At 41.7% G+C, this 13,595-nt stretch overlaps 1 protein-coding gene across 3 annotated transcripts in view; it reads right to left on the minus strand.

Moving 5' to 3' along the window:
• Positions 1-13,595, minus strand: part of CAPZB (capping actin protein of muscle Z-line subunit beta) — a 129,846-nt gene that overhangs the window by 26,464 nt on the left and 89,787 nt on the right. The window lies entirely within an intron of this gene.

Consider the following 13,595-nt stretch of genomic DNA (forward strand, 5'->3'; position numbering starts at 1 on the left):
CAACAGTCTGAAGTCTGTGTGACATTTTCATTCACTGCTGTCAGAGTGAGACTGAAACCAAAATTTTTAGAAACCATGGGCCAGTCAAAAATAGTCTACACAGGACCACTGGGCCAGCCAGAATGATTGCCATTGATAGTGCCACAACAGATATGCTGTGGTGAAGTTTCTACATATGGCTGAATCCTCTGAATACATAAACTTCTGGGGTGTTGCAGGCTATACCAGGTATCCATAGAATCATAGAACCATAGACCTGGAAGAGACCTCAGAAGGTCATCAAGTCCAGCCCCCTGCTCTGGGCAGGACCAATCCCAACTAAATCAACCCAGCCGGGGCTTTGTCAAGCTGAGACTTAAACACCTCTAGGGATGGAGACTCCACTACTTCCCTAGGTAACCAATTCCAGTGCTTCACCACCTTCCTAGTGAAATAGTTTTTCCTAATATCCAACCTGGACCTCTCCCACCACAACTTGAGACCATTGCTCCTTGTTCTGTCATCTGTCACTACTGAGAACAGCCTCTCTCCATCCTCTTTGGAATCTCCCTTCAGGAAGTAGAAGGCTGCTATCAAATCCCCCCTCACTCTTCGCTTCTGCAGACTAAACAGACCCAAGTCCCTCAGCCTCTCTTCATAAGTCATATGCTCCAGCCCCCTCATCATTTTGGTTGCCCTCCGCTGGACCCTCTCCAATGCGAGTAAGGCAGTAAGAGTGTCTGATGCATTGGAATGTTTTTGTCCATCCTAGCAACATGGCTGAAAAGAATGAACTGACACTTCTGAACATCATTATTGAAAGCCAGATCTCTAGGAGATAACGACATTTTACACAAAGTCAAACCAGTTTATGTTAGGAAAACTGGGCTGACAGCACGTTTCTGACCCGTACTCCCACACCGACTCAGACTCTGAATTTTGTCTCAGAACAAACGCATTTTGGTTCCCTAAGCAAGACATGGATTTCATGCAGAAGGCTGGTACTTCGCCTGATGCAGGCCAATGATCAGTGGGGTTCCAAGTCATCTTGAAACAGTTCAGGCGAAATACCTTCAGGTCCTGCAATATGCCCATTTCCTAACTTTTGGATGGCTTTTTGGATTTTGAGTAATGATCAGTGTTTGTCCCTGGATCTGCAGCCATGTGGTTAGCCAGGTCTCGTAGCTCTGGTCTGTCATCAACGTGTTTGCTTTCCTTCTGTCCAGGACCTTGTCCATCAATGAACAGGGAAAGACATCTGAGTTTATGATAGGAACATTAAAAGGTGGTTAATAGCTGCTAGTCAGGCGTGTGATGACTATTGGCTCATGCAGAATGTCAAACTTCAAGCTGTCCTGGGCATCATCTCCCAAAGAACTGCTGTAGATGCCATTGTCACATTTGTTAAGGTCCAGAAAATGCCTTTCTGCTGTTTATGTACTTCAACATCCCCTCACTTGGCGCTTCTGCCTTTTTTGCTAATATATCACAGGCCTTTTCAGAAAGCCAAGATTCCTTACATGACCATCTGATGCTAACTGTTCCAGTAGTAGGTATATAACATAGTGTTACGTATACCCCTCCCAGGCAAGCATCTCCACCTTGTCCGAGAAGGTACAGAGGGCCACTGGCTAGGTTTAAATATTCATTCACCTGTTAACCTGCTTGGAAGCTAATATAAGCCAGGGAATAAACCTAAAACACTGAATCTCATTTCTTTAGTGGCCAAAAGTACATTCTTGCAAAACTGTGAAAAAACTATGAACTCTGTAAAATCCCACACCTGCTCTTTTGCTGATTTAATTGCTTTGCACCTTTAATACCACATTAGACATGTGGTAGATGAAACATCCACCGTAAAGTAAACAGATATAGTAGGGATTAGGGAGCATATGATTAACTTTTTGCTTTTAGCAGACTGCAACAGTAATCCTAGCATTTTAGCATAATAAATAATTGTTACATAGTTCCTTCTTCCCCACTTAGCAAGCATCTGCAGTGAATCGCAAGTTCTCCTTAAGCAAGAGATGTACAGCATGAATATTCTCCCAGAGCATGAAGACGACAGATTTCAGTAATTTAAACAGCTACAGCAAATAATTAATTCCCTGTTTCTCTTAACTTTGTACTTATAAGTGTTTCCATGACTCTCACAGCTATAAGAGTTCAACACTCACATTGTAAGGCTCAAGATTTGTCACACCACTGAATAACTATTTTAATTTGGCTTTTGTTTCTGCTTTACTGTTTAACTTGTCTCTCACACTGCTAGCTATTAGTCATGACTGGACCTAATGTGTAAACAATCCAGCAGACTGTTCATAATAGCGTGGTTCTAATGTATTGCTTGCTGTTCACTCAGACTGGTGCAAACACAGGAAGCTGAAAAAAACAGTAGACAAGTGCTCATATAGCTACTGACCCCAGTACCACTCAGATCCTTCCTTACCGCATATACGTGCCATCAAACTAAAGAATGGTGAAGACTGTTATACTTTTCTCCTAGTTAATTCAATACTACTGCAGTTACTTTCCAGTGAGGGACCATCACTATGGATCAGCTAGCAAGCACAGTTTTGGCATATAGTGAACACAGTACTGTCCTATGAAGTACTTTATCCAGAGACATTACCCCTATTAAAAACAGAAACCCTTCAACTGAGCAGACACACTGAAGTCACAACTCTGTTCGATTAGAATAAACCCCTCAAACCCTCCTGAAGCATTTGAAAATGGTGTTTAATTTCTGCACTAATAATGTGTCTTGTAGCTCCTCAGAAAATACAAGTTCTATCCTGGCCAATGCTTTCTTGGAACAGAATGAGAAGAGCTGAAAGGCAAAGAATGGAAAAGCTACATCTGCCTCCATAGCAAGTGTGCTAACATCATGGTGGGTGAACTAGCAATCAAGTGAGATTATTAAAGGGTATACAGACAATTTCCCCATTACACATTTTATGAGCTTGCTATGAGCCTGAAACATTAATTAAGAGAGAGACTACAACAAGGGTTTTGGGGAAATGTATTCTTACCTACTGTACTTTGATCCTAATGACATGAAACAGGAAAAAATGATTTTTATGTGTTTCACATTTATGAGATTTTACATAAAGGCTTTTGTGGGTATTTTAAGAATGTGCTAAAATGTTGTTTGAAACCACATAAAACTATCTGACAAACCTCCCGCCAGAACTAACAGCACACACATGGAAACACTTTAACTTGTCTTTGTATATTTAATGAATCAAATATAGTATTAATATTGTTTTAAATACTAACATGCTATTTCAATAAAGTTACTTTGCCACAGCCAGCTTAAGTATCTTGAGACCTGAATGACAATACAAGGAATTGAATACAGTCATGTTCAAGGTACAGTGGAATAAATGTTAGCTGTATGCTTCATCAATATTTAATTATTCGCTGGTTTTCCTGAAAAGAAGGTGTATATCACCAATCAGAAGCACTAAATTTCAGCCACAACCATAGGAAAACTACAATTTAGGTTTCAGGTTCTATACCTCCCTAATCAGAGTTTTTATAATCCATGCTGACGTGGGACACATCTGAGAAATACACACACCCAAAACATAATGCTTATAGGGTAGCCAGGTGTCTGGTTTTGAACTGGGCAGTCCAGTATTTGAGCTTTCTGTTCGGGAAACAAATTGAGAACATATAAATGTCTGGTATTTTCTAAATAAGATGTAATGTAGATTGTGATGTAATGTCAAGTGTGTCTGGTATTTTTCTTGAAACCATCTGGCAAGCATAAACGCTTAGAGAACACTGCCTTAAGCTTCCTTTCTCCAGGAAAAATAATGATGATGCTACAGGTTAATTTGCTACTATACAACAGAAAACTGGACAGACAGGAACTGTAAGCATGGATTTGCTGCACAACGACTGAAGTATACCAAAGAAAGCCTGTCAGCCACAGATAAGACAGAAGTACTTTAAAAAAGAAAGAAAGAAAGAAAAACACTAAGCAGAATTGTGGGTAACTGAATAGAAAAATTCTGCTGTATTGCATAAGGTGACGCCTTCTGTAATGAAGAACAGACATGCATACCTGAAAAGGAAAACAGGGACAGATCAAGGGAACTAAACATTGTGAAAAAACTGCAATTTATGAAGAGGCTTTTAGAACCGCTAAAATCTTCTTCAAGGTGACAGTCTACATGAAGGGAGAGTCTTGATGTATGCCCCTCTGAGTTTTCTAGGTATTTGTACCTATAACTGCAATGTGGGGCAGATGACTGTACAACTTCCTCAGAAGCATCTAGTTCAGGGGTGGGCAAAATATGGCTCATGGACCACATCCAGCCCATCCAGCATTTCTATCTGCCCTGCACAGCTTATTAGAAGAGCTTTTATACTTTACAGCCAGCTCCCTGTGTTCAAATGCCCCTCCCCCCACTAGGGTTGCCAGATGGTTTAACAAAAAATACTGAACATTCTCCCCAACCCCGCAAAAAAACCCAAAAAAAACCAAACACAAAAAACCACACCACACACCAGGAAAAAAATTCTGTCGAGGTAACAAAAAGGGGGAGACCAAAATTGTTGAGCAACCCCGACAGCAGTTAAGTAAAAATTTTTTTAAAAAGAGTCTTTTTTTTGCTGGCAGCCATCTTGTTTTTCTGTTCCAGCCACAAGACAAGCCCCTGCAGAACCAGGTAAGTGTGTGTGTGTGTGTGGGGGGGCGGGGACAGACAACAGGGACAGTTGCTAAGTATGTTCGTAGGGTTGCCAGGTGTATTTTTGCCTCCTGGCAGGGAGGGGGAAAAAAAAAATCAGAAAATACCGGACATTTTAGGTGTCCCATATTTTCTGAATTTTTTTACTGGACAGGAGGCAAAAATACCGGACTGTCTGGGTCAATACCGGACACCTGGCAACCCTACCCCACACTTTGCTCCATCGTGCAGCTGAGCTGCTCCCAGGACCCTCCTGCTAGCTGTGCAGAGTGGGGCCAGAGTGGGGAGAAGAATGCTGAAGTCAGGGTGTCCCCCTGACCCTGTACCCCATCTCTGCAGAGCAGGGGCTGAGAAGAGGGACACACAATGGAGCTGTTCCTGTCTAAAGTAAGGATGATAAGTGACTGAGATGAGTGCCTGACTCAAGAGGTAGTGCATTGGTTCTAAGATTTTTCCAGCTGCCAACTTTCTCTCACACACTCACTCATTCTCCCCCCCACCCCTACCCCACAACATGGTCCATCTCTGCAGAGCAGGGGAGGTGAGACAACAGAGCAGGCCAGCTTTTGAAGCCTGCACAGACACACACTGTGCCACACTCGTACACAATCTGCAACACAAAGTCTGCCTCTCACACAGTCTCTCGTCTCTTTCACTCATACACTCTCCCTCTAGCCCAGACGTGGGCAAAAGGGCCTCCGCCAAGCAGGTTAATCCGGCCCACAGAAGCCCTACCAATCCCCTGCCCCCAGGCAAATCAGGGCCTAGGGACAGGAGCGCACAGCACTTAATAGTCCAGGACTGAATATCTCCAGATATTCTCCACATGCAGGAAGTGGCAAGATTTTTTAGTAAGAAAATACTTAAAGAAAAAAAACCAGCATGTTTGTTGTGCTGGTTGACACACTCCTATATTATGGAGGCTTCTAGGGGTAACCAAACTTCAATAAAAACTGTTGAAACTGTTTCAGTGACTTAAAGTTATACTTCAGGAAATATATTTACGGTGCACAAGAGGCCGATCCCTAGAGTTACTGAAAAGGCATTAGATCCAATATATCAATAACTCTCTCCATATAAAGTTCAGAGTAGCATTCCATTTTTCACTGGAAGTCCCTTATAGTTTGAATGTCATGGTCAGATCACAGATTTTATGTCCATTACTCTTCAACCACAGAATTCCTTGGAAAAAAGTCCTTTTACACAAAAAATGTCACACTAAAAAAAAAATGACCTACTTTATGAATGTGAGAATAAAAAAATATTTAAGTTAAGAGAGATCCAAAGCTTTATGAAGTGTTTGAAGTTTAGGTGGGTGGACACATAGGATGGAAACTTGTTTAAGGAACCCAAGAGAGTTAAAGCTTAGCCAGAACAAAGTTATAACTTAAGAGAGCTAGGTCGGAGAGGAAGTTTCCTTTCTCCCCAGTAACACACCAAACCAAAAGAAAAAAAAAAAAGACAACAGATTGATCACTTTATTTTACCATTAAAGACCAGATTATTAATGATGCTATTAGCTTTCCAATGGCATGCTTTACACAATACTTGGTGCAAATTTTGGACTAGACACCATGAAAGTGAGTTTCCATCGCACTGCAATGAAAACAAGCTATGGCTCTCAATTTCACTAGAACGAAGTCACATCCATAAAAACATCTGGGCATTTTCCAGTGGGTAATCTAGTGCCAAAGACAGCGGGTGGGTTTTTGTATCTGGCTCATGACTCTTGCAGTACAACATTAAGCCAAAAAACCTGACTCCAATTACCAATACCATTTGTTTATGAAAATCATTTAAAAATGTTAAGTGCTTTACACTGGATTTAGTAAAGTGAGACTGTTCACATAGATTTTTTCTAGATAAAAAGATTGGGTCAGGGATTGCTCCAGCCCAGCCCAGGCCACCGGGTTACTGATAACTATCACCCAAAGAGGGTGATGCTTTCCAGTTAATTGGTTAACCACTGACATCCCTACTCAGAACCAAACAATCTGTTAAGCATTCAGTTCATGACCAAAAAGGCTAATGTTTTCTGGCAGTTTTAAAGGGTGATTGAATACAACAGGGAGGTCAAAGGAGGAGCCTATTTGAAGGCAGCCATTTAAACTTGTTTAGGCCAGATGAGAGCACAATTTTCATTGTGTACCTCCCACACCCAAAACCAACCATTTACTTGCATTTTTTGCTAAGTATAAAGAGAATGACCAATTTCAGCAAGGAAAAAGAGGTGTTGTCAAGCCATTTACATATTTTCCCATGCATGAGCTACTGACAAGGTCCAAGTTGTCATCCGGTAATTTCACCGTCAACCTACAGCACAAAAATACAGAATATTGTTCAACAAAATATTCATGAAAATGCACAGGACAATTTGATATGGGGAAAAAGGAGCAAAAAAAGGGTGTTTTACCAGCTCTATTATAAACTAGTCAAAGCTCTTTTATTTCTTTCCCCTCATCTCCCACACAATCAGGAACATGGCCATATGAAATTATTTAAGGGTGTTCCTTGAATACATGAAAAAGTAAGATGTTTGTGTCCTCAGTCATGCTGTTTAAGAACACAGTTTAATGAACATCTCAAAATATGCCTGTGGATTCTGTACAGGTATTTTACAGAAATTTCTTTCCAGCACACACAGGTGCAGTAGTCCTATGAGCAATCATATCAATAAAGTTAGGAATGTGTAACTTCAATGTCAGTTATACTTAAGTGCACATCTGGACTGCGACTGGATGACAAACTCCAAGAGAGCTATCAAGAATAATAATGCTGCATGTTAAGAGAACAGTATTCAAAACAATGGCACAGCTCAAAATCAGAAGCTGTCCAGAAGTATGGATTTTGTAGCTTTCAGTACATTACCACTGTCAAAAATGACATTCCCAACCAGTCAACTGTACTTAGTGCTTGATATTTCATGACCAAAACCTCTGAGAAGTTGCCAGCAAATTACCATTAGCTTCCAAACACCAAAGACTGAGTCACCTTGTAACACCATGGTCCATCTCCTGTTATAGAACAGGCTCATTAAACCACAGGCGGCAGACTTGCTAGCAAGCCTTTCATCTATATCTATCAGTTTGGCCAACAGCAAACCATTCTGTGGAGAGCCCACTGCATATTTAATGAAGTCGCAGACAAGTTTTACATTTTGCAAACTACAATTGCTCACATATACTGCTCCAAATTAAACTTAGAATTATGTCAGGCTCTTAAAAGTCAAACCAGAGAGGCATACAGTGGAATTGTTCAGCATCAAAAAACAGTTACAGAAAGGTCCTAACGGAGGCAGGGTTGTAACCAGGATGGGGCGAGCAGGGCAACCGTCCAGGGTGCAAAGCTGGAGGATGAAAAAAATAATGGAAAAAATGTGAGGGAGCACAAATATGCTTGCTCACCTCAGGCGCCGAAATGTCTAGTTACAGCTCTGAGTTGCAGCCCAAAAATCTAAATACAGTTAAATAGCCTTCCTGTCTTCCTTCAAGGAAATTAACAAATACAATAGAAAGGTAAACAGCTTCAGACAGCAATCTTGTGACAATCTACAGTAAAATAGTAATAGAGATGTAGCCGTGTTAGTCTGGTCTAGCTGAAACAAAAAGACGGACTATGTAGCACTTTAAAGACTAACAAGATGGTTTATTAGGTGATGAGCTTTCGTGGGCTAGACCCACTTCCTCAGATCAAATTGTGGAAGAAAATTGGCATGACCATATATACCAAAGGGATGCAATCAAAAAAAGTGAACACATATAAAAAGGACAAATCAAATTTCAGAACAGAGGGGGGCTGAGTCTCCTATAGAGATTCCTAGAGACAACCACCAAACCTCAGGATGATTCTTACCAACAACCACAGGACATACCACACTAATACCAACTCTGGAACTTTCCCTTGCAACAAACCCTGCTACCAGCTTTGTCCACATATTAACTCTGCTGACATCATGGATCTAACCAATTCAGTTATAAGATCAAGAACACATATTCCTGCTCATCCAGAAATATAATTTATGCCATCATGTGCTGACCATGTCTGTGTGCTATGTACATTGGACAAATATCTCAGACACTTTGCCAAAGAATCAATGCACATAAAACAGATATCAGACAGTGTCACAAACAAAAAACAGTTTCTTGCCTTTTCAACCAGAAAGGGCATTGTCTCAAAGACTTGACTACCTACATCCAGCTTCAAAGACATTTTAACACAAGACTTCAAAGAGAAACCTCTCAACTGTCATTCATGCTTAAATTTGACACTTTACGACTGGGTCTCAACAAAGATGCTAATTATCTTACCCATTACAAAGATAGCTTCCCCAATTATCACCTTTAATATCATTAGCTCATAGACATTAACCTCCCCTCCCATCCCCCCTCTGTTCTGAAATTTGATTTGTACTTTTTATGTGTGTTCACATTTTTTGATTGTATCCCTTTGGTATATATGGTCATGCCAATTTTCTTCCACGATTTGATCTGAGGAAGTGGGTCTGGCCCACGAAAGCTCATCCCCTAATAAATCATCTTGTTAGTCTTTAAAGTGCTACATTGTCCTGTCTTTTGTTACAATAAAATACGCTGAGTTACAAGACAACAATACATTGATAGGAATTGGAGTTTGAAGGCTCTCCAATCTATTCATTCCCTTACAAACTAGGCTGGAACACTAGCAAGCCACTGTCTACTTCACCTGCTGTTTGGGTGTGAATCTAGGAAGTGAAGGACAAGTCACCCTACTGCTACAATAAACTTAAAGTTGAGCCTCATTAAATTCACCAGCCATTCACTTTTACTGATCTACACAAAACAATCTCTGTATTTGCACTTACCACTTGGGAACATGTTATTTTTATTTGAAGCATAAAACTGAATATTAAAATATATTTGGCAGAAAAGATGGGAGGCCTAAAATAAACCATTTCTTGTGCATGAGACATTAAATTTACTGAAATCATGCTTGGCACAGATGTTGTATGGCATATTAATTCATACATCAAGTTTACTCTAGCCAGTAAGGTTACAAGAAGGGCTATTATTCACCCTTTTAAGTAAGGTTGCCAGCTTTCTAATTGCTGAAAACCAGACGCGCTGCCCCCCCCCCCATTTTTTCCCCCAGGTTCCTCCCCCATTGCTCACTCTTCTCACCCTCGCAATTCCTCAGCTCTAGAGCTGCAGTCTGACACCAAGCCTGCCCACCTAAGAGATGCAGATAGGAGGCAGCTCTGGCTGCACATGGACTGACCTAGATTACCTGGCGCTGCCTCTCCCCCTCTCCCACCTCCATGACAACAAACTTTTGGTGTCTGGTCAGAACATGGGACAAGACACTTCTAGGTCCCCTTTTTTACCAGACTTTCTGGTTGAAAACTGAACACTTGGAAGACCTATTTTACAGTCTGATACCACTTTATTAAACACACAACATACTTTAAGATAGAGCTACTCAACTTTGGAAGCCTTGTGGGCCACAATGATACTCAGAGCACATGCTGAGGGCTGCAACTTAAGCGTGGTTGCATGTACATGCAAATAGCTATTCACACTGATGGGCATGAATACAAAGATTAAGGCAAGACTACACCACACACAGGCCCCATTTAAGTCAGTTCTGCTGATATTAATAAAATGCAATAGTTACCCGATTTCTACCCATATGACAGCACTTTTAATGAGCAATGACAGTCCAGGAATTTAACTACTAAAACACATATCAACAGAAGACCATTACATTGACTACTTTGTTTTGGCTCCCATCCACGGGCCGCAAACAAATGGGCCGCGTGTGGAGTAGCCCTGCTTTAAGGCACCATGGGAGAGCTTTCAAAGGTGTGGATGGCAACATGGCACTCACCTTAAACTGAAAATATCCTTCAACACTTTCTAGGTTCATGCCATCGTCAGCAGATGCTCTTGGCCCACTGCCAGATATTCCAAGGGCCAGTTTCTTATCTAGTTCCTTTTTGTTGCGTATAGACCTGTTGCTCAGTGTACGTGGACTTTCAAATAGAGTAAGGAACCTGAGATCTGTGCCTTTGAAAAATCTCCTCTTGTTCTCTTAAGAATAAATTGCTCTATTCTGAGCATACAGCGTGCATATTCTCTAACCTAGGGTCAGATGTGCAGCAACAAGACAAACAAGCTATCTGAGCTGGAAAGTTTATCTTTAATCAGTCTTACTATCTTGTTCACCTGTCTCGCCAAATACAGTCTTGAAGAGGAAGTCAAGAGCTTTGGCGTTAGCAAACAGTCAGCTTCATTTAAAAAAAAGGTACGATGATGAGCACAGTAAAGTGGCTCACTTAACAGGGATCTCACATCATTGAGGGATAAAAGTCACTCAATATCTAGGCTTGAGTTTTCAGAAGAGCGTGGGTGAGTCTGGAATTCTGATGGAGGTCAGGCACCTGACTCCCTTAGGCTCTTTTTAAAATCCCAGCTACAGAGGGTAAAATGTAATGTTCAATAGGCAACATAAGGGCTATTTTAGGTGAATTTCAGTGAAGCCGTTGATATTGTGCTACAAATCCTTACTTCAAAAATCACTTCAGATTGGTTTGCACAAGAATATCTAGCTCAAGAATTGACTAAAAGTATATGCAGTAAAGAGAACAGTGATCTCAGAAAGTATCTAGTGGCATATGCAGAGGTGAGGTGAGTTCTTCAGTAGCACTAGTGTCATGGGGTATGTCTACACTAGCTCCCTAGTTCAAACTAGGGAGGCTAATGTAGGCATTCGAAGTTTCAAATCAAGAAGGCTAATGGCATATTAGGGAGCATTAGTAGAAGCATTGCCAGCAGATCTAAAGAAGTGATTTTTCCCCTTTATTCAGCACTGGTGAGGCTACATCTGGCGTATTGCGTCCAATTCTGTCGTGCCCCCTCCCCCCCCCGAATATTACAGAAAGGATGTGGATGCATTGGAAAGAACCTAGTAGAGGGCAACAAAAATGATGAGGGGGCTGGAGCATATGACTTATGAGGAAAGGCTGAAGGATATGGGCTCATTTAGCCTACAGAAGAGAAGAGCGAAGAGAGACTTGATAGCAGCAGAAGGGGGGTTCCAAAGAGGGTGGAGAGAGGCTTTTCTGAGTGATGACAGAATGAGGAACAATGGTTTCAAGTTGCAGTGAAGTAGGTCTAGGTTGGATATTAGGAAATACTATTTTACTTGGAGGGTGGTGAAGCACTGGAATAGGTTCCCTAGGGAGCTAGTGGACGCTCCATCCCTAGAGGTTTTTAAGTCCCAGCTTGACAAAGCTCTGGATGATTTAGTTGAGGATGGTCCTGCTTTGGGCAGGGGGTTGGACTCGACCTCCCGAGATCTCTTCCAACCCTATGATTCCATGAAGAGTATGAGGGACTGGAAGCATTCATTTGTGCAGAAAAAAAATTCAAAAGATAAACACACTCAATCTTGATTAAAAGGGTGGCTGCTGGAGGGGAGGGATGAAGGGAGCAGGGTGTAAGACCATAGGCACCAATTTTTGCTTTAGTTGGAGGGTACCTGGCACATACACCCCAGGCCCAGATCCCTCCCCACACTGCACCCTACCCTCAAACCTCCACTTTACCTCTTTCTGCCCCTTGCAGTGTGACCTGTCTCCACTCTTTCCTTTCCCTCCCAAAACTTCTGAATGCAGCTATTTCACAGTGGCAGGAAGCACTGGGAGGAGATCAGTGGGGCCACCAATAGATGGGAGGCACTGGGGGATGGGGTAGAGGGTGAAGCTTGGCTGCCAGTGAGTGCTGAGTACCCACTAATTCCCCCCCCGCCCCCATGGATGTTCCAGCCACAGAGAACCCATGGAGTCAGCACCCATGCATAAGACAATTCACAAATAACTGAAGATTAAAATACCGCCCAAAGAAAGGATTTCAGTACATGAGCATAGCCAGGAAGAACTGGAAACAGAAAAAAAAAGTGTGAATATCGCAAAAGATTTCCTGGTAGCAAAATAGGAAACTGTGCAACTGTTTCCTAAGGAAGCAGCACAACTTCTTTCATTGATTGGGGGACAGAAATCTACAGTAGGAACTGTGCTGGGAGGACCTAATAGAACTTTCCTAATTATTGTGTTCAGATTTTACAACACTAAGGATAGTGCAACAAGGGAACCTAGAGGGGAGAGGAACAACTCTGATGAGCATCAGAACACTTTCTAGTGCTTTAGAAGGAATTCTACATAAAGACACACCAAAAATGAAGCACTGTAGAAGAGAGAATCAGGTCAAGAGCTACTACATTTTGTTTCTCCAATATGCTCATCTTGCTTTCCTCTCGCCCCTTCTAAAAACTCATCCCAGCCTGCATAATTACACAGACTTGTGCAAAGCTGTGTCTTGTTAGGTTTTGAGCTAGCTAAAGGCAAGTTAAGGGAACGTGATTCAGCCCTAACTACATACTCTTACATCTGAAGCATTTGCTGGCATAACCATCCTGTTTTCAATTCTCTAAGTATCTGAACATGAAAGTGATGAGCATTTTGGTGATTTAAGCCTGTCTTATGGGATGTCATCTTGTACTTATCAGTCAGACCCGGAGGCAAGACTCATGGGTGACATAATCCTGATGTCACACCCTATTGTGCAAAGCCCCAGCCAGCAGTGGGATAAAAAGTCAGGTTTCCTTAGTGCTGGGATGCATAACAAACACATCTGGATTCAATCTACAGAGCCCTCACTGTGAAAGCCATGGTAACTATCATGCCTAAAGAGAAAGCCATCACAAAGGGCTAGTAACCATTAATGAGGAACAGTGAGCTATTGGTAATAAAGTTACTTCAAAGCTTTCCATGGGTTTTTAGTTTGAGCAAACTAGGTTTACATCTAAACACAGACAGAACTCTTACATAAAGAGCTCACAGCTGCCTAATCACTTCAAGAGCTGAAAATTACATTACAGGCT

The sequence above is a fragment of the Pelodiscus sinensis genome, chromosome 23 (genome assembly GCF_049634645.1).
Source record: "Pelodiscus sinensis isolate JC-2024 chromosome 23, ASM4963464v1, whole genome shotgun sequence".
Taxonomy (NCBI): Eukaryota; Metazoa; Chordata; order Testudines; family Trionychidae; genus Pelodiscus; species Pelodiscus sinensis.